This window comes from Pipra filicauda, unplaced genomic scaffold, assembly GCF_003945595.2.
Source record: "Pipra filicauda isolate LSUMZ 115617 unplaced genomic scaffold, ASM394559v2 scaffold173_size1550139_pilon, whole genome shotgun sequence".
Lineage (NCBI taxonomy): Eukaryota > Metazoa > Chordata > Aves > Passeriformes > Pipridae > Pipra > Pipra filicauda.
This window is the reverse complement of record NW_024104251.1, coordinates 1,013,827-1,041,753: the sequence shown is the minus strand read 5'-3', so window position 1 is coordinate 1,041,753 and position 27,927 is coordinate 1,013,827. Positions and strand designations below refer to the sequence as shown.

Sequence of the window (27,927 nt, the reverse complement as noted above, 5' to 3'; positions counted from 1 at the left end):
GAAAGTATACTGATCTGATGTATTTTGCTGGCTTCGTTCAGTGTCTCATCTGCTCCATCCCATCTCCTCTTCCAAAAAGAGTGTGTGACTGTAGGAACTGTCTTTGATTTAACTGTTGCATTGCTTGAGGAGGATCCATCTTTGTTCACAGCTCTCTCTCTGTTATTTATTAAATAGAGTGGACCTTTAAAAGCAGAGTTCTTAGTCTGATAGGAATGACTGTACCTTACCTGTTGTGCTAACTCCAAGAGTGTGATTACAATGCTTCTTGTTTAAAAGATAATTTGCTGGATGTACAAACCACTTTATAAACCATTTCTGATTAGAAGAATTCTTTTTATATAGATCTTAGCATCTTCAAGTTCTTTGCCTCCTCACAAAATTTGTATGTTTCATATTTATAACCCAGATAAAAAATTTGGTAGCAAGAATGGTTTGATTCAAACCGCTTTTTTCCTCCTTTTTTTTTTTATTTAATTTTGAGTTGGTAGTGTTACAGGCAACACGTGACTAGATATCCTCTTACTTAATTTTAACAGTAATTTAAGCCTAATTTGCTTGAAAACCTGAATTCATGTCAAAAGCTAACAGCATGCATGCAGTCAGTGATCTGCTGCTGTTGTTGCATTAGCAGCATGGTCAGCATCTGACATCAGCCTATAATTAGCACTCACTAATTTGACTTTCTTAGATATTCCTGTGGATTAGTCTTTTTAGGCACAATAATTTTGTCTCACACTTGAAAGAATATGACAAGTATACAAGCTTATTAAGCTAGGAAGAGTAAGAAGTTCAATATAGAGAAGAGTAAGAAGGAACTTTAGATGACAGAAGGTATGATGGTACTACTCAGACTGTATTTTCTACTGAAATTGTTTGCAAGTTTATGAAATACAAAAGCTAATTGAATATATTCAGTGATCATTTGTGATTATGTCTCCTGAAATTGAGGAGAATAACTGGTTAAGGAAATGTACATGTTAGTGAATGCAAGGAGGGGCTAAGTAAAAGAGATAAAAGAATATTTAGGAAACAGCAGCAACAAGTAGAATTTGATACGTTTTTTTCTACATACAGCTAAAGTGAAAACATCACAAAGCAAGAAGCAAAGGTACTCTCTTTTGGAAAGAACTATCAAGTTCTCATAGCAGTGGTTTTAAAATGCTCACTGCTGTAAAGCCCTGAGCACTCTGTGTTTGGATAGCAGTGACTTACAGCAGTGGAAATGTTTGGTACACTGCACTCACTGTAAGGATTTTTATGTCTACCTCATTTTTGCAAGTAATGCACAGCAAAATATTTCCAGATATATGAAAATGGATGAGACAGTGGTGATATATGTAACATGTTAGCAAAAAACAGACTGTATGAATTTTAAATTAAGTGCAAAATTAATTCATTATGAATTATGGATAACTATAATATTTGCAGAGATGAAGTGTCTAGTAAAACTTATTATATGTTGAATTTTGGGTATCAAGATGATTGTGCTCTTTTCCAGAGTGACTTCCTTTCTTTATGTAGTTTGATTTGCTGATGCTGTAAACATAAATCAAAAAACAAGATGCTGCATATTGACAGAAATTGATTTTTATTGTTGCAGACTTATCCCAAATGTTGTGGTATGTTGGGTTAGATGGAAAGACACTACTATTGGTAGTTTTTTTCATAGTTTTCAAAGATAGGCTTCTCTGTTCTGGAGTTCTTTTCCCCCCAGTTATTTTTAAACAATACTCCCTAATCACACTACACGTTTGATGAAACCAAAGAGATCACAGATCTGGCTCAGTAGCCCCAAGTGTGTTCATCCTGTTTAAACGTTCATTTTGGTTCACTCGTCTGGCATTTTGTCATAGACATCTAGTAGTAATCTCAGGCTCATGGCACAGACAGAGTTGCTCCTAATCTTGTAATTATTTGTTCAGTTAAATCCCATTCTGAACTAGGTCCTGACAGTGTATCCTTAGAGCCATAGTGTTTCCAGGGTCATAGTGGGAAAATGGTCACTGTAACCCAGACATTGCAGTTTCACCCCAAATACTTCTCATTCCTGAGTTCACACTGCATATCAGGAAACATGTGCTATATATGCTTTTCTCTCTTGATAAAAGTACTTGTTGGACAGAAGTCTTTTCTCCAGCAGAGAGAATTAATCCAGATTCCCTGCTGCCCCTCCTCCATGCAAAGTGTTTTTACTGTGTGAGCACAAAAAAGCCATGTTCTCCCAGTTATCTCCTGATAATTTCCTATCAGAGTAACAGACTGTCCAAGCATGAGAAACCTGACATTAAAATTTGACATAAATTCTTAGGTAGGGGTTATATTGCTTAATAATTTGCTGATCTTCATAATTATGAAATTATGCTGCAGATGAGCTGCTTTCTATCTGCCTGTCTTTCTCCTGCATGTGAGTAATGTTTAAGCGCTCTGAAAAAAATAATTGCAAAGCCAATAACTGAGGAAAAACAAATAATATAGTAGGTGAAGACAGTGTGGCTCCAAGGAATAAAAAAAATTGTATTTATTTATTTAAACTGTCAAAATTTTACATGTATATATGTAAATATGTAGATGAGTGTGTGCATATATATGTGTGTGTGTGTATAAAAAAAGTCAATCTTAGCTATGCCACAATAAGTAGCAAATGACAGACTTTTGCAGTAGTAGCAAACTGGAAAAATCATTATTACTTAGCAGGGAAGTAAATGATGTACAGTATCTAAATTTTAAACACAGAATATAATGCTCACAAGTAAGCTTACAAATACACATGGCTCTTCAGAATGTTGGGCTCTTATATAGGAAGTTTTTTAGTGGTTGTGTTAACACAAGCTAGAGAACCTGGTATTTTCTTCTGGAAGCTTTGAGGGATTGTTTCCTTAAGCATCTTTTGTTGTTTGTTTTTTCTGAAAACACTTTTTGTCTCCTCTCTATAATTACAAATCCCTTGCAAATTCTTTGCTCTGTGTATAGTTACAGAAAGGACCCAATAGTTTGAAGGCATAAAATTGACTGTGATGAAGTGGGATGGTAAAGGGGTCTTCTCTAAAATTGTCTTCTGTTACTGCTATAATTGATTTTTGCTTAGGGTGTGGTGTAACCTTAAAAGACTTACCATGCTAATCCTGGAACATAGTTTTTAGGTGTAGAGAGAACTGCAGCATTACATGACAGAATGAGCTTACATCATTTGGAGGGAAATGTGGATTCATGCTTAATGAATCATTGTTCACAAAAGGATCAGAGTTATATAACTATGTAGTAAAAAAGAAAAACCAAAATCTCAGCTTTTTACTACTTGAAAATGTTTGCAGACTAGCCAGGAAGAAAGCTTAGTGTGTGTAAATGGGCAGAATTCCAGATAAGCTCTTCCAATATTGCTTGAATTGAAATTCAGCTATTCCCTACAGTAAAAACCAGCAAGATGTAGTACCCATCAGTTGTTCTCACTAACTTAATGTGTTGACATTTCAGAAAACAGGCAAGCCATGCTTGAAAAATAAATGTAAACTTTTTCCCCTTTGTAAATAAAATTTAAAAAGTGGCATTTATAAACTAAGTTTCGTACAAGATACAGGACTATTAAAAAAGCTTAATTGAATGGGTCCTCAGTCAGAAGATTCCATGATAATTTACCACTGTGGGTTTCATATTAATTAGTGACAAATGTAAGCTTTTGCAAGTCTCTTTAACGCTTTATTAGTGTTTTGTGGGGAATAAGGAGAGTGACATTTTTTTCGTTAAATTTCTGTTATACAACAGCATCAATAAATGTCTTTTTTAGAATCATCCTTAAAGTCTGAATATGGAAATGCTGTTGTCCTTTTTATTTGTACTCAGCTGTAATAACAAGGAGGTCTAATAGTCATATGAAAAATTTACAATTATGAATCCAAAAATACTAGTTTGTGTGTAGCTGATAGAAACCGTGTGTTATCCTTATAATAAATAAGTACTTTATTTTTGTTTTTTTTCTTTAAAAGGTGTGCAAGAGGGAAAATTAAAACAGCTTTTTGGAGTTGACATTGTGCTATGTTTCATTGTCATGGAGAACTCTTACTCTTTTGTCCAAATCCAGAGCTTCATTCCTGGGATATCTGTTAGAAGAATCTGCGATGTGCATTTAATATCATTGGTTTGGTTCCTTCATTTTAGGAGTGACTTAGTCCTGAACTTTTCAGGAGTAGTCATCTGCTCCTAAAATAGGCTACAGCTTTTAGTCTCTAATGTTTATTGACCAGATGACATTCAGACTTTTTGTCTGTCCTGTTTTCGAATCAAGAGTCAAAGTTCATTTGGAACATTTGCTCTGCCTTTTTGCCTGCCTTGATATTTAGACTGCAGTAAATCTGGGACTTTGATTCCCTTCTGCTAGAAGTTTGCACTTGCTGTAGGGATGTCATGATCTCATGGGATTTGTAGATCAAGAAAATAGTGTCACAGTCAGAGACTTGCATGTACCTTCAACCTATCCTTGGTTTCTTTGTGTGCTTAGAATACCTTTAAGCTATAACACCTTCCTTATAAAATAGAATATTTTATATTATTATCTCTCAAACACACAACTCCAGTGACTTTGTAAAGTGGGCTTATAAATTAATGCTGTTGCATTGGAAATTTATTATGCATTACAGTTTTGTCTGATGGTGGCGTTAGTTAACTCCACCCCAAAACTGGGTGGAGTTACCCAATATACTTTTTGACAGCCAAGCTGATTGTCGCTTTACCTGATAAATCATTATCAAGTAGGTCTTTGTTTTGTGATTAACTGTGCTGTTGGTTGATAAGGACTAATGCACGTGCAAGTCTGATGGGGGAGCTGTCAGGTTTCTGTTGTCACACGGGGTGGGATGTGCAGGCTGCACTGTGGATTGCTGCAATGATTTTAGTTTTCTCTGATGTTGCATTAATCTGAGACTGATCAGTATCTTAAATACTATTTAATCACAGGGGTAACTAAATAAATAATGAGAAGTGGCTTTTAATGGAATAAAAAGTCTATCTGTATATCTATCACTCACTGAAATTTTGCCTACAGTCCTATATCAGACACTAATATTTTGGGAGTTGTTCTTTTAGTCTGTTCCCATTTATCTATTAGTTTCCTTTTCATTGTGTTATAAACCAGTCTGTCCCACTAGCAAGGTCAGATGTAAATCTTCATGACTGCATTGACTCTTGACTTCAGATTTTATAGATACTTCTATTATCTTCTTTTAGCTCCTGCTGGAATTGAATCCTCTGGGATTGCCATTTTGTTGTCTTAGATGTGATCAAGCAAAAAAGCATACTTTATGCATATAAACAAACACCAAATCAATTTGCTGCTCTTGCATTTGTCTCTTTCAGGATCTGGTTTTAATAACAAACAAAGGAAGACAGGGAAATGGCTTGTTTACAGCTTATTTGAAGCTTGTGGGAGGTTTTGTCAGGGTTTTTGTTACAATTGAGGTCAGTCCATTATAAATGACTTCACTGATCAGTGAATGTACACCAGTTCTGGTTAGTCCCAGGTCAGTAATACTGTTGTATTCCATTTAGTCCCACTTGGATTTCTATACCAAGTGTATGAATACTTGCTTCAACTTAAACACCAGTATGGTGCTTTATAATTTTAACCCCCCCATTGTCAAGTTATCAGTATATTTTGGCATGTTTTACCTTATGCAATGCAGTAATGAAGGTGGAATTCTGTAGTTACGGTTAATCACTTGCCTTAGCCTTCATGAATAGTTCTAACAGTAAGTACTGAATCTTGTGTCTATTATAAAATCAGGCACATGAACCACCTCAAACTAATACTTACGAAATACTTGTTTTCTGCTATCGTCAACTTTTAATTATTATTGCAACTATTTATTACTTGCAAATGGGCTTTTTGGGTTTTATTGTAATTAAACCAAGATAATAGCTTTTTATATTCTCCATGATAAATCATGATGCATTAGTAAACTTATCAATTCTTCTCATCTATTTTTCTTTTCTTTTTGGGATACATATAATTCTATGTGTTCTAACCTAGGTTTGTATCTGCAAAGGAATCTCCAAGTACTGTCCTCAGTTTTGATACAAGCACACAATTCCACATCAGTGTGTAAAGTCCATAGGTAAATATCATTTCAGCAGTAGAACATTTATTTTAAATAACAGTTAGAACTATGACCCATAAGTATTGGCCAGATTCATTTAAGCCAGTGACTGAGAGCACAAAGTTAAGAATATGTATAGAATAGAAAACTGTACATGCTGTTACATGAACACATTAAAAACATTATTAAAATATAGTTAAATGTATTAATCTTATTTTTATATACGGTATGACACTGATAAACAATAAATGGCCATTGAAAAACAACTTCCTTGTGTAAAAGTATTCCACATATTGCCACACTTGGATCTCTGTAATTGGCATTCAACTTTTTCCTGTCATATTCTTATAGCTGTTGACTGTAGGAATTCAGCCTTTCCTGGAGGAGAGGTTGAAGATTTTGTCTTTTAATATCCTCATTGTGGATGCTGAATGTAGCCTTGTTCTCAGACCATCTTTTAGTACTTTGACTTGTATGTTGTCTATAAACACTTCCTAAAACAGGTTATAATCACTAAGTACTGAACTTTGATTAAATCTGTTGCAAGTACTTTCTTGGTATATCTGTTGCCTTCATCAGGTCTGTGGAAGTGTTCAGCAGTTGTTAGAAGTCAGCAGAGCTCTTTCAACATGTTAACTTTACAAGTTTATTACAGTTGAGAATGGTATATGTAGTGATGGTGGTAATGTGTGGCATAAGGCTATATAATAAAATAATGTGTTAAAATATATTGCATGGAAGAGCATTTCCCTTTTCTGAAGTACATATGTGAAGCAGCAACCAGATCTCATATGAAGGAGAAAAATTCATCCACTAATTCTATAGCCATCCAAAAGTGATCCAGTTATTTTTATCACACTTTCTCTGCCAGAGTTCCTTATCTGAAAAGTAATTCCTGTATTTCAGACTCTGAACACTATAGAGAAGTGACAACATACTCCTACTTCTAGTAATTACTCAACATTTTAACATGGAGAGGGCATGAGATTAGGTTTTGCACTTGATTTTTTATTTGTATTTGGCAAATATGTTAATACTTTGCGTTTCCTAAACGGTAGGAAAAGCACTAAAGTAGATGTTGTGAAAGGTGGCTGGTGAAGTGCCATGTCTGTGTGCATGTGCATTCATGTATAACCCAGCTGCTTTATAAACACAGGGGCTCAGAGCAGCCTCTTTTGACATGATCAGTTTTAGGTAAACACCCTGCAGACAATTCCGTGCTATTTACATTCCTGCTTTTGTTTTCCTAGGTGTTTTTGTCCAAGCCGTTTGCCAAGGGTGGGTCCTGCAGGCACCCTCTTTGCTATTGAAAAGATAATCATTTAATCTGTCCTTTGAGTTCAAAATCAGTACATGCTCAGAAGAATCAAAGCCTTGTCAATTATCAGACTATCAAAGTGTACTTCTGGAAGATTTTTCATGCCAGGTACAATATTACAGGTTAGGGTTTTTTTTTAACAGAATTAGCAACCAGGTAATTAAGCTTACATTAGATCAAATAAATTAGCTCTGAGACTGGGGTTAAAAGCTGAAAGTTTGTCAGCCTAATTGTAACAAATTGTTGGTTTGACATACAAGGTTAACAGCAGCTAAAAGCTTAGAAGGGGAAAAATATCACTCAATCAATAGGGAAATTCTTTAAAGAAAAGCTTTGCTAGGCTTGGGTATCTGAGGGAAGCAGGGCACACACTAGAGGACAAAGAAAAATTTTGACTTAATATTTAAGAACCTTTTATAGATTGAAAAAGCCCCAAATGTACAAAATTTAATTAGAAGCTAACGATTTGGTGTTGTGGGGAGCTGAAAGGAACAGAACTGGGAATGGCTTGTTTGAAATGACCTTGCTGTCAGGGTTTCACATAAGCTGTTAAATGTATGCAAAGAACTGCCAGGAAATCAATAAAATAAAACATTGCGGTGGTCCAGTATGGAAGCGTGGGACATAAATTACCATTTTAATTTTCAATCAATACGGAAACAGATATCCCTGAAGCAGTAAAACATGACCTGCACACAGATCTTCATTGCAGGACAAAAGAGAATACAACAGATATCCATAAAGCTCTCAATAGATGTTTTCAAGAATGTTACTGGCTGTATTGGTTCTGTATAATTGATACTTATCTGTTCCTGATTGGGAATATCTGCTCCCAGAGTAAAGAAACTTTCTTCGTAGTTTATCATTTTACAAAGATTTTTGACAACTGGCTTTAGAATTTGCAGGATGGCTTTGGATGTCCTGGTTTTGTTTTGAAGTTTAAAGGTTTGATCAGCATTTGAGAAAAGTGTCTGGTATAGCCATGAACAGGGGTCAGAGTAGTGCTGCCCAAAAGATACTAAGGAGGGAAATAAAGTAGTACAGAGAATTTTATTGTAGGCCATAGTTTTATAAGTATTCAGCATTGATTGTTGCCATAACCTATTAGTTTATGATGGTCTTTCATGTCTGTTTGAATGAGTTAAGTAGACTATTTCTTTTGAGAAGGTAAACTTATTAAGTAAAATCCGATTGCTTTTCCGTTTGAATGTGGAAGTAAAGGAGCCTGAAGATCTAATCCATTGATACCTTTAATTAGCTTCAAACCCCATTTTTAGGACAGTAACTTGAGTAAGTTTGTAGTGCTTTTGCTCATGTTTCCAGATGGTCAGCACAAGGTTTGAAATGTGGAAGGTTAACTGGGAAGGACTTGTGGTTGACTGGAAGGAGTCATGGTCTTTATCCAGCTTCTAACTAAAATGAGAGGAAAACAATTGATATGCATAGGAGCAGTTTTGCCATCAGGTGCTATCATATGGACTTGAAGTTGCTGTAGTTTCCATAGAACCAAGCCCCTTCCATAGATTGTTTAGTTCAGTGACAGTAGTTCAATGGAGTGATATAATCAATAGTTTTCTGCTTATGCTAAACCAGCAAGAAAACATTTATGATACGGGTACAGGACCTCCAAAGGACTGGGTCATTGGCAGGCCAAGGGCATCTCAGTGAAATTGCTTTGGTAAAGAGAGCTTTCTGAAATCTCTTAGTGGGTTTTATATTGTGTGATTGTTTGTGTACTATAAAGCAGCTCATCTCTATGAAGTTTTCATTGAATTTCAGATTTGAATGAAATCAGAATGAAAATAAATGCAAGTTATTTCCATTTATCTGATTTTTGCAGCAATTCTGTCCAGCTGAGGAGTTAGCATAATCTCTTTTCTGAGGCACAAAGCTGTCCAAATAAAACAAGTCAGTCATAAACTCACTGAATGGTTCAGTGTGTCTCTTCCTGACTTTATAACAAAACTTGAAGCAGAATGCCAAAGATGCACGTAGTTGCATATCCTGGAATTCTACCTATAATCGGATCGTGTGGTTAATGGCTACAGTAGGTCACCTCTTTCTTCTGTCAGGAAAAAAATGCTTGAGAACTTTGTGTACTCATTTTTTGTTTGTTTGGGGTTTTGTTTGGTGGGGTTTTTTTTTTGGGGGAGGGGTGTTTTTGGTTTTTTTGATTGGTTGGTTGGTTTGGGTTGTTTCGTTATAAGGAATGGCTTTGTTAGTAGGAGGTTAGCAATATCTTCCCATTTCTAGGACCTCCTCATTAAAGAAAACCTCCAAATATAATTAAGGGAAGGGGAATGGGTATTAATCAGGTTTTGCACATCTGTTGATGCACTCTGCTTTAGAGCTATTACAGAGAAATGTTATAAAAAGTAGATGGCTGGAAAAAAACAGAGGAGGTCACTAATTATGCCAGCCTATTTGTAATTTTGAACATCCTGCTGGCAAATATGTGATTTTGCTCCCCTTCTGAAGCAACTCTCTTGTGTCCCATGTGAGGTAACTTTTATTTTTGCACCTTGTCAGATAATTTCTAAAGCTCAATGTTCCAGTAATACACAACCATAGGCGTTTGATGACAAGAAGTTTCTAAACCCCTTTTTTCATTAATCTTCATAACTGCAGTGATTGTCTGCAATTAGTAGAGTGACTGAAAGACAAACATCCAGTCTTCAGCTAGAGAACACTTCAGTAAGTTAAATGTATTCAGTTGGTTGAGTAAGTACTTAAACAGCTGCTAATAAAATCTGAGTTCCATTGGGAATTATCTTTGTTAACTCATGGATATACTGAACTTTAGAAAAGGAGGGACTTCACACTTCTCTTTAAAAGGCAAAAAGAGATGGAGGTGGAAATTGCATATCAATTTAGTCAAGATATTGGGAGGCTGGGCATGAATATATTTTATAGATAGATATTTATGTCCTTTTTTGGGTTTTATCTCTCAGATTTGATCTTAACAATTGACACAGCGAGCAAGTGCTCATACATAATGTGAATACCAGTGAAAATACACCTGCAAAATCTCTCTTCAGGTTGTGGGATCAATTCTTTGCTCTTCATTAACACATTAACAAAAAAAAATAAAAGTGGAGAGGTAAGCAGGAGGCATGTGACTGGGTTTCACATTAGAGCAGAGAACAAGTTTATCCATTTATCTAAATTCTATTAGATTGATACTTCTACAGGAAAATAGTAGAACTTTCTTTGTTGACTAGCAGTTTCCAAAAATGTTTATTGTCTTCGTAGACAGGTTGAAATGACACTAGCTTGGTTTTCAGGCCATAAATAAGTATTAGTCTCCTTGTGCATGTGTGTGCACAAGAAGTTCTCAGCACTCGGGGCCAGCGCATGCTGTGGTGTTCCCCTAAAAACAATGAAAGGAAAGGTTCTGCTTTCCATAAATATGTAGCAGAACTGTTACTGCCTTCTGAAATTGCAGAAGAATCACACATCAGGTTTCTACTTTGGAGGAGGAACATTACCATGCAAATAGGTTTGATGCTGTTTTTATTCTATGGCATATCTCCAGAGACTGGGCAAGTCATTTGTTGTAAAAAGTAGAGGTACAAGGGATGTGTTACAGGGTGTCGAAACTGGTTTGCAGCTTTTAGTTGGCAGTAGAGTTTTTCTGGGCTGTTTGTGATTCCTGGGGAACTTGTACAGTTTGTTCTGCCCTTTCTTCTGCAGTCAAATAAGCTCTCCCTTTGCCTAAGGAGATCTGGGAATTTGGGGGGAATGGTGATTATAGAGAGAGTTTTTTTTACTATTTTTGGTTATGTTTGTAAAATTAAATAATTCTTCTGTATTAACTATTATTATTTTATTTCAGTTACTGATTCCAAACTCATGTTGCATTAATGCTTCCCAACTCTATTTACTTAATGACCCAACTTCAATCTCCCAAGGAAACATAAAAAACCTTATAATGGATTGATATCAATGTTGTTTCTTAGATACACATCAGGTAATCTGACTTAAAAGCCAAATACTCTGAAAGGATAACTCTGGATTTGACTACTGCATTCTCAATCTCTAATCCAGGTCTTTGGCAATTAGTAAGGTAGATGCAGAGCATCTAAACTGATTTTAGCTATTAGGTCAAAAGAAGCCTGGACAAGCTTTTGGTTACTATAAACTATTGTTAATAACAAAAAAGGACACAATTTATATGAATAAATGAATTTTTGCCTAATTTCAAACCTAACGCTTAAAAAAGGAGAGGGAGGAGACTCTTGTTCAGCAGTTTTCCATATTAGGTGCTAAGACTAGTTTCAAATTCTCACGGACAGATGAAAGATGATAATTTTGCTTCAGGAAAACAAGCAAATGTACATGAAGAACGCGATGCCTGCGTGAGAGTGAGGACTCCTGATAGTAGTAGTAGCGTAAACTACAGCAGTATTTTAAAATGGAGCAAATTCCCCTTTAAACCTAAAAATTATAAAGCCTCTATTAGTGTGGTATTTTTATGTTCAGTTATTATTTGAGGTAAGATACAAAACTACTTGCCTAGTATAGTTTTCTGAGTGTATATATACGTTTCATAGGCATATCTGTGTAAAGTATAGAGGGAAAGAGAACTATAAGATCAAACATGTGGCATTATATGCAGCTTTTATTTCTGACATGTATTAGAGTTCTGTCTATGTGTAAAATATTTGTGGAGAGAAAGAGTACAAGGGGGATAGTTTCATCCAGGGGTAATACTGTTTAGTTTGTTGAAAAGACATTTCATTATTTTCTCTATTTTCTTTCTTGGAAAAAAACCCCAGTAAGTGTATCTAATTTGAGGCAAAGAAATTAACATTTACTTTGATTTTTTTTCCCTTGGTATTCTTTGAACAGCCAGACACATTGACTACTGATGAGCACATAGGACTTCTAGGTTTTATTTCCTACTCTAGCTCCTAAAGAAATCTAGTGTTTATTGCTAATTAACCTCTTACTATTACTCTTTTTCTTTGTAAAGTAGTACTGGTGTTTCAAAAAAGGAAACAGAAGTACTAGTAAATTTGAGAACAGCATTATTTGAGTTTAAGATTTCAAGCCCTTTATAACGTAAAATGAATTTTTGAAGTTTCAAAAGTTTTGTAATCCAAAAATTCTTAAATTAGATGTCTCACTATGGTGTATGAAATAATCTGATGTTTACAAGATAAATATTCAAGAAAAATGGAAAATGCAAATAATTTCATTTTTTTTTATAAAAGTTCCTACACTTGCCTTGTCTTACTTATATCACTGAAAATACCATACATTTAAAGGTAGTTGTACACTTCTAGGCTTGACTGAATCTGACACCTTCCTAGGGTCATTTTTCTTTGGAGCATTGCAGAGTTTTTCCTTAAAGGCAGGCAGAGTCCAGCCCCCTGATCCTGTTTACATGGAAAGGGATAGTTTTTGAGAGCTCTGTGCACCTACCTGCCAATGCTGGGTTTAGACTAAATGCATTACTTTGCAGAAAAGGGTATTTACGCGTGATGTCCAACATAGTCCTGTCTGGGTAAGATATTTTAAGAAACCATACCACTGATGAAAGAAATATCAGAAGGAGTAAACAAGTCAAGGGTATAAGAGGGATGCAAGTTTATGACCTCTTGCCACTTTGCCAAAGCTTTTTTTGTTACTTTTTGTTGTTGGAGGTTTAGTTTGGGGGGATTTTTTGCCATTTTTTATTTTATGAAAGAAATAGGTAGGATTATAAATGTACTTTGATCACATCTGACAAAAGTTTGATCTCCTCTGAGTCAACAGATGCAAATATGTATTGCCACTCTTATGCAGAGAGTGTCCAAAGCTTCTGAATATTAATATAAAAATCAAAAATTATGCATAATATTCACTGAAAAGATGAAAGAACAGAAATCACTAGCTAACAAATACTGATTGCCTCATCCTATCCAGTCTTCTTAGAAAGAACAAAGAGAGCATTAATACAAAATTTCTGCCTTGCTGCTCGGTGCCATCACGCATAATTTGGGTGTATTTGATCAGGTGAATCTCCCTGAGAAAACTCATAAAGGAGCAGCAGTTGCCTGTGAAATAAATACAAACTCTGCTGTTCTAGTGTTCACTTTCTTGTGCTTGCACTGCCAAGGCCCCTGCATTTGGCCAGACCTGTGGGCAACTACCTTTGAAAAGACCATGTTCACTTCAGGAAACTACACCTCTGCTTTTAATGGTATCATTCATTAAAGAGAAACCACTTATTTGTTCATTATTCAGGGTGTAAATTTAAAAGCATTACAATTTTTTTGTTGTTTTTTTAAGGTGAATTATGCTCTGTTACAGTGGTGGTTGCAGTTAAACCTTTAATTAGATTTACTGTGAAAAGAACATACAGGCTTCATAAAGTGGATTTATGGTTTCAATTCGTTTCTAATTTTGAGTTTGTGGGTTTTTTGAATTATAGTATCTTTGCATCTCTTGCAGAGGCATCACCGCATGGTGACATTTAGTCAACATTTAGTTGTGAGGTTAAATGTTTTAGCAAAGTTAGTCCTAGCTTGCCTCAAATAAATTGTAGGATTAATTTAGAGTACATGAGTGTGTTTTTGTATTCCAGGGATAGACTAAATGGCAAAATTCTCCACAATTATGTAGCAGACCTAGCTGTTTTCACATCTCTTCCATTTGGCCAAAGATGAGGTCTGGAGGAATGCTTAATGTTGAGTGTACTGTGTATGGTCTCGTCCTTTTCATGCCGTTGTTTGAAATGTCACTCTCACAGTTGTAATGATCTTAATCTCACCACTGTCTTCTTTCTAGACCATTTAGCAAGGACCTTTAAAAATTTGTGCCAGGAGTTTTATTTACAGCAAAATATTTTCTTTCTTTCTCCCCAGAATTGACTTTTTTAAATTCAATTAGACATTGTACTATACAAGATAATCAAGGACTGAGGCCTTTTAATGTGGAAAATACTTCATGTTTCTTAAAATTCTTTTTTTCATTCTCATTTTACTGTCTATTTCAGTGGTGGGGTTTTCTCCTTTTTGAAAAAGCACTATCTTGTTGATCATGTTGTATGTGATAACCAGATATGTTGCCACTGCACATAGTACTGAGGATTTCCACAGGAAGAAATTCTTGACAATTTTTTTCTTTTAACTTATGTAAAATGCACATTCAAAATGGACTTCAGGTATCAATTATGAACGTGTACCTGAATTCTGAACATGCTTGTTATTGCATGAAGAGTTCTTGATTGGATGTACTATCGAAAGAAGTCAAATACATGAAATTTTAAGAGGAGAGATCATTTGGGTGATTTCCTTTCTTAAAGTTTAATCAACCTAATCTACTTCTGAAACTAATTCTGATTTTTTGCATTCCTGTATACAACGCAACTAATATGTATGTTCTGCAAAAAAAAATTGTATGTGAGCCTGTCGGGTCAGCAGTAGATGTATCTCCACTAAACAACAAATCTGAGAAACAAATCATATCTTTTAATGGTAAGTATTGCACATGTGGGTTTTGTTGGTGTTTCTTCCATTAAGGAAAAAATAATAATTCTTAAATGTGTCTGAAGCTGCAAACACATGAAAAATTTCATTCTGAAGAGCTTTACTCTTGTGACAATATGTGCATCACACATATTTCTGTATTGACAGCTTACTGATGTGCATGGTATCCTATCAGAACCTTCATCTGTGTTCCCTTACCAGCATAACTAATAAATTGCCCCCCATGGTGGCCAAGAGCATGTTTGAAGATCAGAGGCTTTCTTTAATCCCTGTAATACCTCTGTACCATCTTCCAGCCTGCGTGATACATACTGTGTGAGAGAAACAAATGGTGTCGTTTACAAGGGCGGAGCTTGAACCTGTTATTTGGAAAAGCAGGAGAGTTTAAGAATTTACATTCATTATTTTGTAGGCAAATTTTAATAAATTGCTATAAATGTGTAATTTGTAACCTATAAGCTATCTTCCTCTGGCAAGTTCAAGGCTTCAGAACAGTTAGTTTCCTGTTGCCATTCTTTGGTGCAAAACCCTGATGTGGTCTTCTGAGTCTTTTAGACCCAAAACTATTATTTTCCCTGTAGGGTTCTGGGCTGTGTGCCAGTTTGTTGTGTTTCTGTGCAGTATTGTATCTGTTGCTGCCTAGTAATTTGCCTCTGCTGGGTAAGTGCCTGCCCCTCTTTCAGAGCTCATAAACAATTCTGGAGAAGAAATATTAGGTTAGATGACTTATATTTTCAGCCACGTACAAGTGGTGTGAAGGGTCAAGAGAATATCCTCTTCAATAATCCACCCTTTTATCAGAGGCCGAGATGTGAACTTCAGATCAGATGCTGCATTTCAGTCCTCCTGGCCCATGGTGCTTTATTCAGTAGAAGGCATGTTTGGGCTTTTATCCCCTGGCATTGATCTGAATTACTGCAAGTAGGAGGAGGAATCAATTCTCTTTGGTGCTTGATTTGAACTGCCTGAACTATAGAGTCACATTTTAATTTAGACTTATTTCACAGTGTAAAAGATAAGGGCTCCTTCCAGACATACTATTAGATCTCAAGGTTTCTGTTATAATTTCAACACTTATCCACTTGTCTCATGAATAAAAGGTTTCTGTTTTAATTCTAGTAATCCCCCATGTGAAAGCCCCTAGCACAAGGAGATTCATTGCTGAGAGCACAAAAGTAGCTACAGAATTCAGTTATATTGATTTCTTCTGCTTAGGTAAGGGAGGGATGGGCACCCAGCTTTGTTAATAGCACTGTACCTGCACTGCCCTCATCTACTGTAGCTCTACACAACGTTCCCTAGCTGACACCTCTTGCCTGTAGTTTGAGTTACTGATCTTATACAGTTGAAAGCCCATAAATGGATTGAACACTGACACTGAGGCTGACATCTCAATGCTTTGCAGAGCTTCACTGTAGCAACACGGTCTTTCCTCTTGAGATTGTTGTGGTTTGACTGTGATGTTTCCTATGCCAACATATTTCAAATAATTATTGTTTTTCAGTGCTTGCATATCATTCAGGTTAAAGGGAGAAAATCTTCCCTTCTTTATTTTAAGTGCAACTGTCAGAGGATTTACCATCACCTCAGGTTATGAGCTCATGGAGTTTGAATGACTGAGTTAGTTGTTGCTCCAGATTATGGTTCAGTGAACATCTGTGGGTTAAACTCCATCTCGTTGTCTGTTTTCAGGTCTTTAGATGAATTGCAGCCTTATTGTTTTTTTCCCAAACCTTTTCAGTCTGACAAGTCAAACTTGAAAAAATGAAGGTAACAGATTATATCAACTCGTTCTCATATTTGCAATTGAACCATAAGAGCCTCTGGAAGAATTAGAAGAATTTTTGGCAGCTGTGCTGCTGGTAGTACCTACAACCTAGAAGCTGGATGCATATGAAAATGAAAAATAATAGAGGTATGAAGGAAAGGAAAGCATGGTTATCTTTCAGGTAAGAATGACAGTACATTTTGGTTTTTATTCTTTCTGAGTTACTGAGGGCTTGATCATATGGATTTTTTGAAAACATGTGAAGTGAAAAACCTTGTTTTGGAGGTTGTGGTCACTGAGATTATGTGGAGCATTGTGTGGAAAATTCTATCAGTTCAGAATCAGCCAAGCTAGCTTGGAATTGCTGAGGGTGAATTTAGCAAAGGTAGATGACTTAACAGAGAACTTGATGAAGAGAATTGCACAGTTACATTAGATGCATGAGCTGTAGCACTGTGTGACCTTTGATCGTTTCTGAGGGACAGTGGCTCGCGTGGTCACATTCTTACTCAAATCCAAGTACAGTAATGAGTAAGGATTGCTTGACTCAGGTTCCTAAAGTCAAAAGTACCCTGTTAAAATTCTGCTGAACACACCACTAGCTCAAAACTAAAACACTCTTGCTTCAAGAAAAAGGTATGTTAAGCAATGAATGTGAAGTAAAAGTTACAATTTACTGATATACTTTGCTTTTTCTTACCAAGACTCAATTTATTTGTCTGATGAACTATGTGGCAAGACTCCCACCACTGTTTGCTGCAGTCTTGCATTTTTTAATGGATTAAAATCAGGCTTTGACGTGCTGATTATGGTTCAATCCGGTGTGTTTCAGAGGTGGCTGTCCAGGCCATGGAGGTGAGCACATTCATCTGCTGAAACCAGCAATTCTGACGGACCAGTGATTTCATTTTAAACACTATTAGCTTGTTCTGCGCTGGTGAAAAATAAATCAGCTGTGACTTGCTTGCCTTGGGGTATTTTTTTCTTGTAGCTTTAGCATTGCTAGTCATTGTGGAGATTTTTATTTTATTTTATGCTGTGAATAACAAGAAGTTTGATTTGTTGTAGAGCTCCATGTAACTTTTGGTTACAGGGAGGAAAGAATTTTGCCACAGGGAAGCATGATGTGATAGACAGCACATCTAACTTTTCCAATGTGTAGGATGGTTCCATAAACTCCGGAATTTTGTAGTGTTTAACAGCCACTGTTTTGCCACTCTCTTGAACAGACTATATGCATTCTCCACAGCCTCTTCAGGAATTATTCTAATTATAGTTTTTCAGTCACAAGTGAAACTATATGACCTGAAAGTTTTGACAGCTCTGCATCCAGAAAGCTGTGCTCATGACGTATGAAGAAAAATAAGAGCATGTAGGTAATGTTCTTTTGTAGAGAGTCAGTTAATTTCCTCATTTTGGAGGTGATATAGTTTGGTAATCTGTTTTATTGTCAGTTCCTGCCTCTTGAGCAGAGTTTCAAATTATATTTATTGGCATGATACAAGAATCATGTTAGCTTACATCATTTATACCTGCAGTATTAATTTGACTTTTGATTTTAAAATAAAAATGCATGTTTTCAAAACTTATGCATTATTGGCCACAATTAATTGTCGTAAATCAGTGCACTATCTCTCAGTGGATTTTTACCGAAGTTTTGTGCTCCAGAAAATGAGCTCTTGGACACCTGTGGACACCTAATCTCAAAATGTATCTGTTTGTCTTGTATAAGTATTAAGAAAAAAAGGTGTGTCTTCAGTTTGCTTAAACTTTCTAATCTATTCCCTGTACTCTGTACTTTTTTTAAACACAACTTGACAGCGTATTATGCAGACATGACACATAAAAGGTCATCTTACATTTTTACATTTAAAGGTATATGTTGTAATGTTCCAGGTTTAGACCCTTTGGCTTTCATCCAAACCAAACTTATCAAGAAATAGAGCCCATCTGCTACCACAAACACAAAATATTTTAAGCTCCAGGCTGCATAAGTATTCTACAAACACACCAGGAACAAGCAGAATAGGGTATATTTGCACTAGAAAATTTAATGAGGTTTTGAGAAAGGATAGCTTTGAAGGTTAAAGATTATCTAGGGCCATCAAAGCCTCTAACCAGTGAGCTGTAAAGATACCTTGTTTAAAAATTGCTCTTGTAAGTAATGTTGTCTTTCTCTCTTTCCTTCCCTCCTTTTAGATTTAATGCCTTTCCTTTATTGTTTCATGCCTTTTTCACATCCTTGTTCTCACAAAACAGTTACACTTTTTATATGTGCAGGTCTCTGCTGATACTCCATATAATAAATTCACCATATATCACTCAAAAAAAAATCATATTGAATCTTCATTCAAGTTATCTGACTTCTGTACATGTTTATATGTTACTTTGCATTACTTAATGTGTAATGTTTGCTGCAGATGAATTATTTGGCAGTGTATAAATGAGATCTGAAAGGAATATATTAGCCCTTAATTGGGAAACCTAGCTAATATTATGTATGTTTTGGTGCCACCTATGGCACTGGTGTTCTGGGTGATTCTTCTGTAGCTGTAGTGTCCACAATTGGACACGATGTCCCTGTTTCAGGGATAATTTTTACTTACAGTGGCATTGGGACTACGTTTAGTGTTTGAGGTAGTTTACAATACAGTGGAGCTGAAATGATAGCGAGGGCTTCACAGGTACCTTCTGACTGGAAGACCATTCAGATTCTGAGCCCGTTTGGGAAGTACCAGACTTTGGAGCTGGAGTTAAAGAAAGAAGGATGCAGATTCTATGCCCAGAAGGGAATTCTGCAACATTGGGTTCTGAGGATATTCAGCCTTTTGAAGTCTGATCAGCTGAAGTGTAGTGCTGGCTAACCCAGTCCTTCCACACGTGGAGTTATTTCGTCTCTGACTTGCCTGGGTGTGTGCATACTGGGCTCTGCTGGTTTCTCTGAACAGGCAACATAAAGCCTGACAAGACCAGCTTGAGTGCAGCTCATGGTGCTTAACCTTGAGGCTTCAGCTGTGAAGCTGTGTTTGATCCTTCATGAGAAATGGATTTCATTCAGGTGATTGTTATCCTTCTCTGTCCTGATCTGGGATCATAGGTAGGTTCAGCAGTATGCCCTTGAGCAGTGTTTGCTGTGGAAAACTTGAGTACCACGCATTTATTTATCACACGGAAAGGGTAGTATTACTGTTGAGGGTTTTCTTGCTTTCATATTTAAAGAAAGTCAAGTTACCCTTAAAGTTCCTTGTGCGTCTGTGTAACTCTGCACTGAACAAAGCAAATAAGCAGGAACTCTTCTTTTCCTGTGAGGAAATAATGGAAATCTCAATTAGCTGCCTGCTATTTCATTTTCCTCCATGCACTTAGACATTTAGCACTGCAGTGGTTTTAATTTTCTTCGATTTATATTAACTATTTTTTAAGTTAGCTACTTCAAGAAATTTTTACTGTAATTTAAAAATATATATTGTAAGCAGAATTGAGATTTTTTTTTTGTTAATCTCAGCAGAACTCTGCTTACTTGTAACAGTCAGAATTGTGGTTTACGGATTTCAAGATAGCTGTAGGACTGGGATAAAGTACTACCTCACTGAAAGGAAAAAAATTGTTAGGAGTTCCTCAGATGGGGGTAAAATAGTAATAATAAAATAAATACAATGAAAGAAATTCTTGTAAAGTGATCTGATTTTGAGTAGGTGCTCTCTGATAAAACAAACAACAAAAACTGGTTGGGGCCTGTGGCTGTCATCTGAAAATCCTTTGAGTGGCAATAGGCAGTTTAAACTCTGGCAGTTTTATGTGCTAGCTGACAAAGTAGCAATTCAGTTTCTAAACAGTGTAATAATGTGAGATGGCCCTTTTTGATCCTTTCAGTGAAATACCACTTTGCTTTATAGTTGCTTTCTAATTATAATTTTGAGTGCTGCTTTGCTAACAGAGGGCTGCAAAAATAAGTGATGTTGCAATTCCTGATGAGGAGTGCCTTGCTTCTAATAGCTTGCTTCACTTTGCAAAGCACTGTCTAGTAATCCTCTATGTGGTGAAAGAATGTAAATATATATACATACAAAGTGATCAGAGCAACTAATGCTCTGGACCACCAGTGTGAGGAGGAAGAGGACTCTGAGTCTGATGGCTAAACTGCTTTTGGCAAGTTTCTTTTACCTTTAAAAAAAGAAAAAGTAAAAAGTGTTGTTTTTTTTTTTTTCTGTCTATGAATAGATATTATCTAGTTATGAAATATTTACTAAAAATCATATAAAGAAAACTAAATGCCAAATCTGTAGAATTATTTGACTCTGAAAGACATGTAAGCTATCTGTTAGCATATTTTTTTCATATTAATTTTTTTTTTGGCTAATGCGTTACCAAGGTCACTGACAGGCCAACACATGGGTTTGCTTTTAGCAGACAGATTTAGTGAAAAAAAAATGCTTATGTTTTAGAAGTACAAAATAGAATTAACAGAACCCCTTATTTCTGAAGCGCTATAAAAAGTAGAATTAGAGACCCCAGGAACATGTCTGCTGTCCTCCATAAATAGAATTAGGTACACTTGCCCGTAATGAGGAATGAATATGCTCCTTCTTTCTTAAACTGGCAGAATTTTAGGGTGTTTACCCTTGTCTAGGTGCTCAGCTTTACTCACCAGGGCTTTATTAAATCCAGAACAACTTTGTAATAATCTGAGGATGTATGTCAGGGCAGAACAGTCTCATATGTAGTAATGGTATCAATGAATATCTTGATACTGGCACAGGATATTGGAATGGGAGCCTTATGGAAACCTTAAGCAAATTGTGTAAATCTTCTAACTTTTAGATCCATGAATCTACACCTAAGGCAGTAATTAACCTACCAGTTAAGCAAAAGCAGCTTCCAGTTTATTGTTACTCAACCTTTTACTAGTTTCCCAGTTCTCATAGTATATTAATGTATATCTATCCAGCAGAGTCAGAAACAGCAGATTAGAAAATTAAGGAAAAAAAATTAAAGCAGACTTAATCAGAGGTTGGTTTCCTTTCTTTAGTGGTTGGAAGTGACTTGTGGTTTTGTTTTGTTTGGTTGTTGGATTTTTTTTAAAGCATCTACATTACTTCGGAAAGGAACTTGACTTTTTTTTATGGTTATTATGTAGATTATTTTGGGAGATTGCAGAATATAAAGCATTCTGGTTTTTGGTCTCTTTGGAACATATAGTTCTGCTTTTTCTATTAGTATGATTCCAACTGTGTGCTTTGTGTACAATAGTGACAGCTATTATATTGTCTATTTAATTACAGCTTGCTCTGTAAGAGTGGCAGGGCTGGCATTTAGTAGATTTGTGGCTGAAAAGCATTTCAAGGGGGTATTAGACACATCCCTTCATTTCAAATAGAATGTGTTTTAGTATATGATTTGTAGTTTAAAATAAAGCACTGGAAAATACTGATATTTACTGGAACTGTAATCAAAACTTTCTGTTGTTTTTACTTGAACAGAGCTTGACATGAATGCTTTGAGTAATTGCTTTTTCACTGGGAAGGTGCTTAGGAGAACTTTCCTAGCATTCTGAAGTCAGAGACATCTTGTTCCACATCCTCTTCAAAGGAGGGATGATGTAAGGTTTAAATCAGGTCTCTTGTGACCCTTTTCCAGTGGAGTTTGGGTGACTGAGGGACAGAGATTTCACCACCTGATCTGAACGGCCTGTTGTGGTGCTCAGTTGATTTGTAAAAGTGAAATGTCTCACAAAAAATAAAAGTTCTGAGCCGTGCTAGGAGCCTGACATTTGAAGACACCTTCAATTTTGTCTCTTCTTAATTTTTTAGTAAAGATGTACATTGTCTTCAGCAAGTTTTCCATATGTAATCTGGTTTCCATGCTGTATTTATCTTACCTAAAGAGCAGAGGTTTCCACCTGCTTTCCCAGTTGTGCCTTTTCAAAAGGAAGTGTGTATCCTGCATATTGCAAAAAGAAGTCTCTGAGTGTAGGCAAAATGTGCTGAATTTTATAGTTGGAAACAATGCAGTTCTCACCTAAAATACTGCTTGACTCTTCAGTGTAACTAAGGCTGTTGAAAGTGTCATCTTTTAAAGTTGCTTTCATTAAATTGGTGTGCATACATACAGGGTGATCTAGCCAGGCTTGAAAGCAATATAAAGCTTAGTCCTTACATTTGGGAAAGAACTGCTTTGGAGTGCAGGGTAAGCCACAAAGGGGTTGGATGCTTGAGATGATAAACAATTGTTGACTTTCTTTGTCTGTGTTAGAGCATTTCCTCTTAACGGAGCTTGTGTCAGCAGTGTTAAATCCAGAAGCCTTTGAAGAAACAGAATGAGTATCTCAGACAGATATCCAGGATTTCGGCCATCTGAAAGGTTACCCTGAGGTAAACTGAAAGTAAAAATGTTGTTTGATAAGAAAATTCTGCTCCCACAAAAGGGAGATATAATAAACATGTATTTTTCTGCAGGTGCACTCTTTTTTTTTTTCCCTTGGAAGAATGAGGAGAAAAGTACAGTGTCAAAATCTGCATTTAAACTAAGGTACTTTATGTGAGAAAGTATGGCAAGGTGAATCTTTAATTAGCGAAATAGTATAGCCATCTTTTTTTGGAGGATGGGAAGGGAGAAGGAATAACTGTTGCATCCCCTTCAGTGTTTAGGTTGTGTGTGATTTAATGTAACCAGTGGGAGACCGTCTTAAAATCTTGTTAACGAGGTCACAAATGTTTTATCCTGTTTAGACATTTTCTTGTGCATAAATTAATTAAGAACAGTATAGGAAAGAGTTGTGAGCATAGTGTTGGGGAAAGCGTAGATTTCATAGTTGAGAAATAAACACTCTAGGAGTTACTTTCCTTTGTTTCACCTTGAGCAGTGATAATGTGGGTATTTTAATTGATGATGATGGCTTGTATTATAATTTAAAAGTCCCACTGGATGGTTATCCTTAGATAAACTTAAAGAATTCATTCCATTATTACCATTATTACTTTGCTTCTCTGTTGTGAAAGCAGTCAGAAATCTGTGGTAAAATAGTAAAAAAATAAGGATAAACCAGTCTAATCAATAAAATGACAATATTCAAACAGCAACATTGGGTTCTTTGGTCATCATGTACTCCAGTTTGCTGTGTAGCATTAGGCACAAGATGCTGACTTCATGCAGAAGTTTGCATGAGGTGAGTTGGGAATAAGATTCTGCATCTTCTAGGACCATCTAGAATTTCAAATACTTGAAGAATCACTTTCTGACTGTTATTCTGACCTGTAAATATAAGAAGAATATTTGACAAACTCAAGCAGAAGTAGTTAGCCATTCTTATGTTTACTAACCAAAACTTCATTTTTGAAAAATATCATTGTATACAAGAAATCACACAAAAGAGACCAACTCCATAAAGGTGTGGTAGGAAAAGCTGGTCAGGTTGTTTTTTCTAACTGCTCTCTCTTATTTCTACTGTCTGCCACATAACTTGTCATTCAGGGTTTTTTTTAAAGTTACTATAGTGATTTATATTTTCCCAGCAGGCCCTTGAATTTCATGCATTGTAATTTGCATTTTAAGAATGCCTATGAAGTGTTCAGATACATCTGACTAAAATATCATGTCAGTTTTAGTTCCTCTAAAACTTTAGTTTTAGACATTCTTTAGTGGGATGTCTGCCAAAATTGTTTGTCAGCTGTGGTGTTTTAATTCACATGTCTTCAGGTTTCTGGGAGAATTCAGAAAGAAAGAAGGGATGGTTCTAACAGCTGAAAAACAAAAACTAGAAGTCTTTAGGATTATCCAAAAAGATTTTATTACCTCTGCACTAAAACCCTCCTCCGGTTCTCTTTAGCTGTATTTATATGTAAATCTTTCTGCACGGAGAAATAGCTGAATAATCTGACCATGAAGTGGGGTTTTATGTTTGTCAGTAATACACAGAAGAAGAATCTGACTGATTTTGTTTAAAAAATTTGCAACCTTTTGAGTGTTGTGAAGAGTCTTGCCAATATGGTTAGATCATTTTTTATCTTCAGCAGAAAGAATCATTTGGGAATAATTGTAGGCTTAATTGGGTGGAATCACACTGTGTGGTCCCATCTTAAGTTCTTTAGTGTCTTCTTTTCATCCTAGATGAATCTATCAGTCTATCAAAGATGAGATGATTTTGTTAATTTTCTTTTTTGAGGTCTTCATACAATTACTTTCTTTTTGTGAATGTCATCTGCTCTAATTAGTTTGTGCAAATTTTTGCTTTTAATGTCTTGAATCTTTTTAACAGAGTTAGTGCCTGGTTTTGACTATGAGATATGTATATAATTGCTTTTAAAAAATGTATTTATCATATATAATACCAGTTTTCAAGTGTATATTTGGCTTAAAAGAAATAAGATGTAAGGATCAGAATGCTGGAAATTAGTACTTCAAGTGTATTGAATTACAATATTAAAGCTAATAATTATAAAATAACAACCTTCCAGTAATGAGTACTGAGTGCAAAATGAGAGCAATGCAAAGCTCTGTTTGTTGCCAAATCTGAATAATGCAAATATTTATATAAAATAAGGAAAATTTTAGTGATTAGTAATGGTAAAAATTTTCAGCAAAGAGGGCAAATTTCACCCTGGCAATTTTAAAAAGCGAATAAAAATGTAACTTTTAAATAGTTATCTCCCACTGATGTACTTTCCAGTCTGTGATGAAGGTGACTTGGTGTATGTGAACAGGCTGGAGACAGAGCAGTAACATCTGCCCTTCCAGCAGTGCCTGACCAGTCACCAGCTGTGGTCAACAGCCAAGTGATGGAAGATGCAGCAGGGCTGAAGTTTGTCAGCTTTCTTACTCCATCACTTCTGGGGTTCTTTTCCCATCAGTTTTACTTGTGGCAGAAGGAATCATGGAGTTAGAAAAGCAGGTTTTTGCAGGCTGCTAGAGGAAGATCCTCTATAGCCTGAAAGCAGCAGAACATCTCCCATTTTGTGTTCGGAGGTCCCTGAAGCAAGGAGTTTGAAAGACTTCAGAAGTTTTGGTACTTAGCGGTTTTTTAGATTTTTTTTAAACATTCTACAAATGTTATTGTAGTCTGATTTTTCTCTCTTTAATCAGTAAAATTGGAAGGTTTTGTTGGTGTATTCTTTTGCGCAGCATTTAAGTAACAAGCATGTTTTATGGAGACCACGCTATTGATTTCAGGGTATAAAATGAAATATTGTTTGCTGGTTTTGCTTGTGGATTTGTCAGTCTTTGTGTACTAATTTGCTCTGAGTTTTCTACTCAAATAATGCTTTGGATAGAAAATATGTTTATGATTTATGTTTTTATTAGTATAAATTATTTTCATTATATTCAGCTACCAAAAATATTTTAGTAAGTATATTTTTCCTTTTAAAATTTTTATCTATGTGTGGATAGATGGCTAATCCAATCACTGGAAAAGTCCTTTTTTGCAATAATGGAGTGAATGTCAAACTTTTCCACGTGGCAAAGAGTTTTTCAGCTGTGACAATCTTCAATCTGTGCTTAGTCTTATGTACTGAATGAAACTCCAGGTGAATTAGCGGGCAGGGGCTGCAAGATTGAGTAATGGTGAATTAACCTACCTGCTTTACTTTTTCTGGTTACTAAAATGCAAGATTCCTATCAACTCCAGTAACTTTAGATATAGAGGGTCTTCGTTGTGTTGATTTTCCTCAAAGAGCATTACTTTCATACTTAAAAATAGCTTGAAACCCATTACATATAATAAAATATATGAATAGTAAAACAGTAATTTGGACTTTTTCGATACATTTAGCTTTTCAAAAGCATCACACATGACACATTAATAATACAGTGATTGATTTGGCAGTTGGGATGGTTTGTCAAATGGCTTTGAATGTATAAGAACAGTAATACTTTCATGCCATTACCTTTACATTTAGACAAGCATGTTAAACTGGTATGCTGTTTTATATTCCTCATAAAAGCTAAAACATCCTTTTGAATACTTTGCATATTCCTCATGAAAGCTAAAACATCCTTTCAAATTTTTCACATATCCAGTAAGAATGAAGGAAATAATCTCTGTAAAGCCTTTCTGTTCCTATGAGCCTGGAAGTCCTGTGGCCACTGTTTAGTGTTAGCATCTTGCTAGTATTTTTTAATATTCCTGTTTGTTTCCTTGGTGGGGTTTGTTTTGTTTGGGTTTTTGTTCATTTGTTTTAGTTTGGGTTTTTTTGTTTGTTTTTTTTGTTGGTTGGTTTGGGAGTTTTGGGGTTGTTTTTTTTTTGTTGGTTGGGGTTTGTTTTTTGGTTTTGTTTTGTTTTAATGTAGATGTGTAATTCTGTAAGGCAAAGGAGATTATTACTAGTGTTTGGGGAGTTTACCAAGAGGGAATTTCATTCTAGGTAACTGCTGTTTTTTCATCCTAAGTAGACATAGTTCTTTTGAAAGTAATAGAAATACGTGATTTGGTATTCAACTGAATTGGTATTCAACTCATCCATGTGAGTACTTAAATTTTCTTTGACAAAATATTTTAGGTGGTTTGGGTGTTTATGAAAAGGCATATGGCAGCTGTTTCTTTGCTGAAGCAAAAAAATGTTTTCTCATTTTTTTTTAATATTTTAACACAAAAAAATAGAAAAAATCGTAATCCAGGTAGTAATAAATATTAAGATCTGATCTTGCATTTTATTGACCGTAGTGCTGAAAGTTAATTGTAATACAATATTCTTGCTTAAACACAAGCTAGTGTAACTACATTTTCTGATGCTTTTTTTAGTGTCCGTATAGAAGTCTTCATCCTGGTTGTGGCATGTGTTTTCCCTTTACCTTATTAGCTAAGAAAACCTGTTGAAATGGGTGATGTAGCTCAGAAACTGCTGGTCCATATGTATAAGAGTGTGTTTTGGTGTTGCATTACTATTCTTTCCAATAGACAGCATTCACTCCAATACACACAGCACACAATGTAGTGGAGCAAAGGCCCCAGAGTAGATTCCCATGATTCTAGTGCTGAGACAGAGCAAACAAACCAGGTGGGAACAGGAGCTAAACAGTGTCATCACAGTTCTCAAGACGATTGCAGAGACTTTGGAACTGATTCATTCATGACATCTCCTCTTCTGAATAGCAGAATGGAACTTTTTGTTTCTATTAGACGTGTCTTTGAGAAAACTGACAGTAATTTCCCAGGAAAATACAGTAAGAAAGATATGTTCATACTGTTTTGATTTATTGGCTAGTTGTGTTACTTGGTCACTGCTTGTCTAATGTAGTTGGCAATCTAAGCTGTGTTATCAGCACAGATCTTTCTTTATTTTC

At 35.7% G+C, this 27,927-nt stretch overlaps 1 protein-coding gene across 3 annotated transcripts in view; it reads left to right on the top strand.

Annotated features, from left to right (window-relative positions):
- Window positions 1–27,927, top strand: part of NRG3 (neuregulin 3) — a 368,049-nt gene that overhangs the window by 163,223 nt on the left and 176,899 nt on the right. The gene's annotated exons all lie outside the window — the stretch shown is intronic.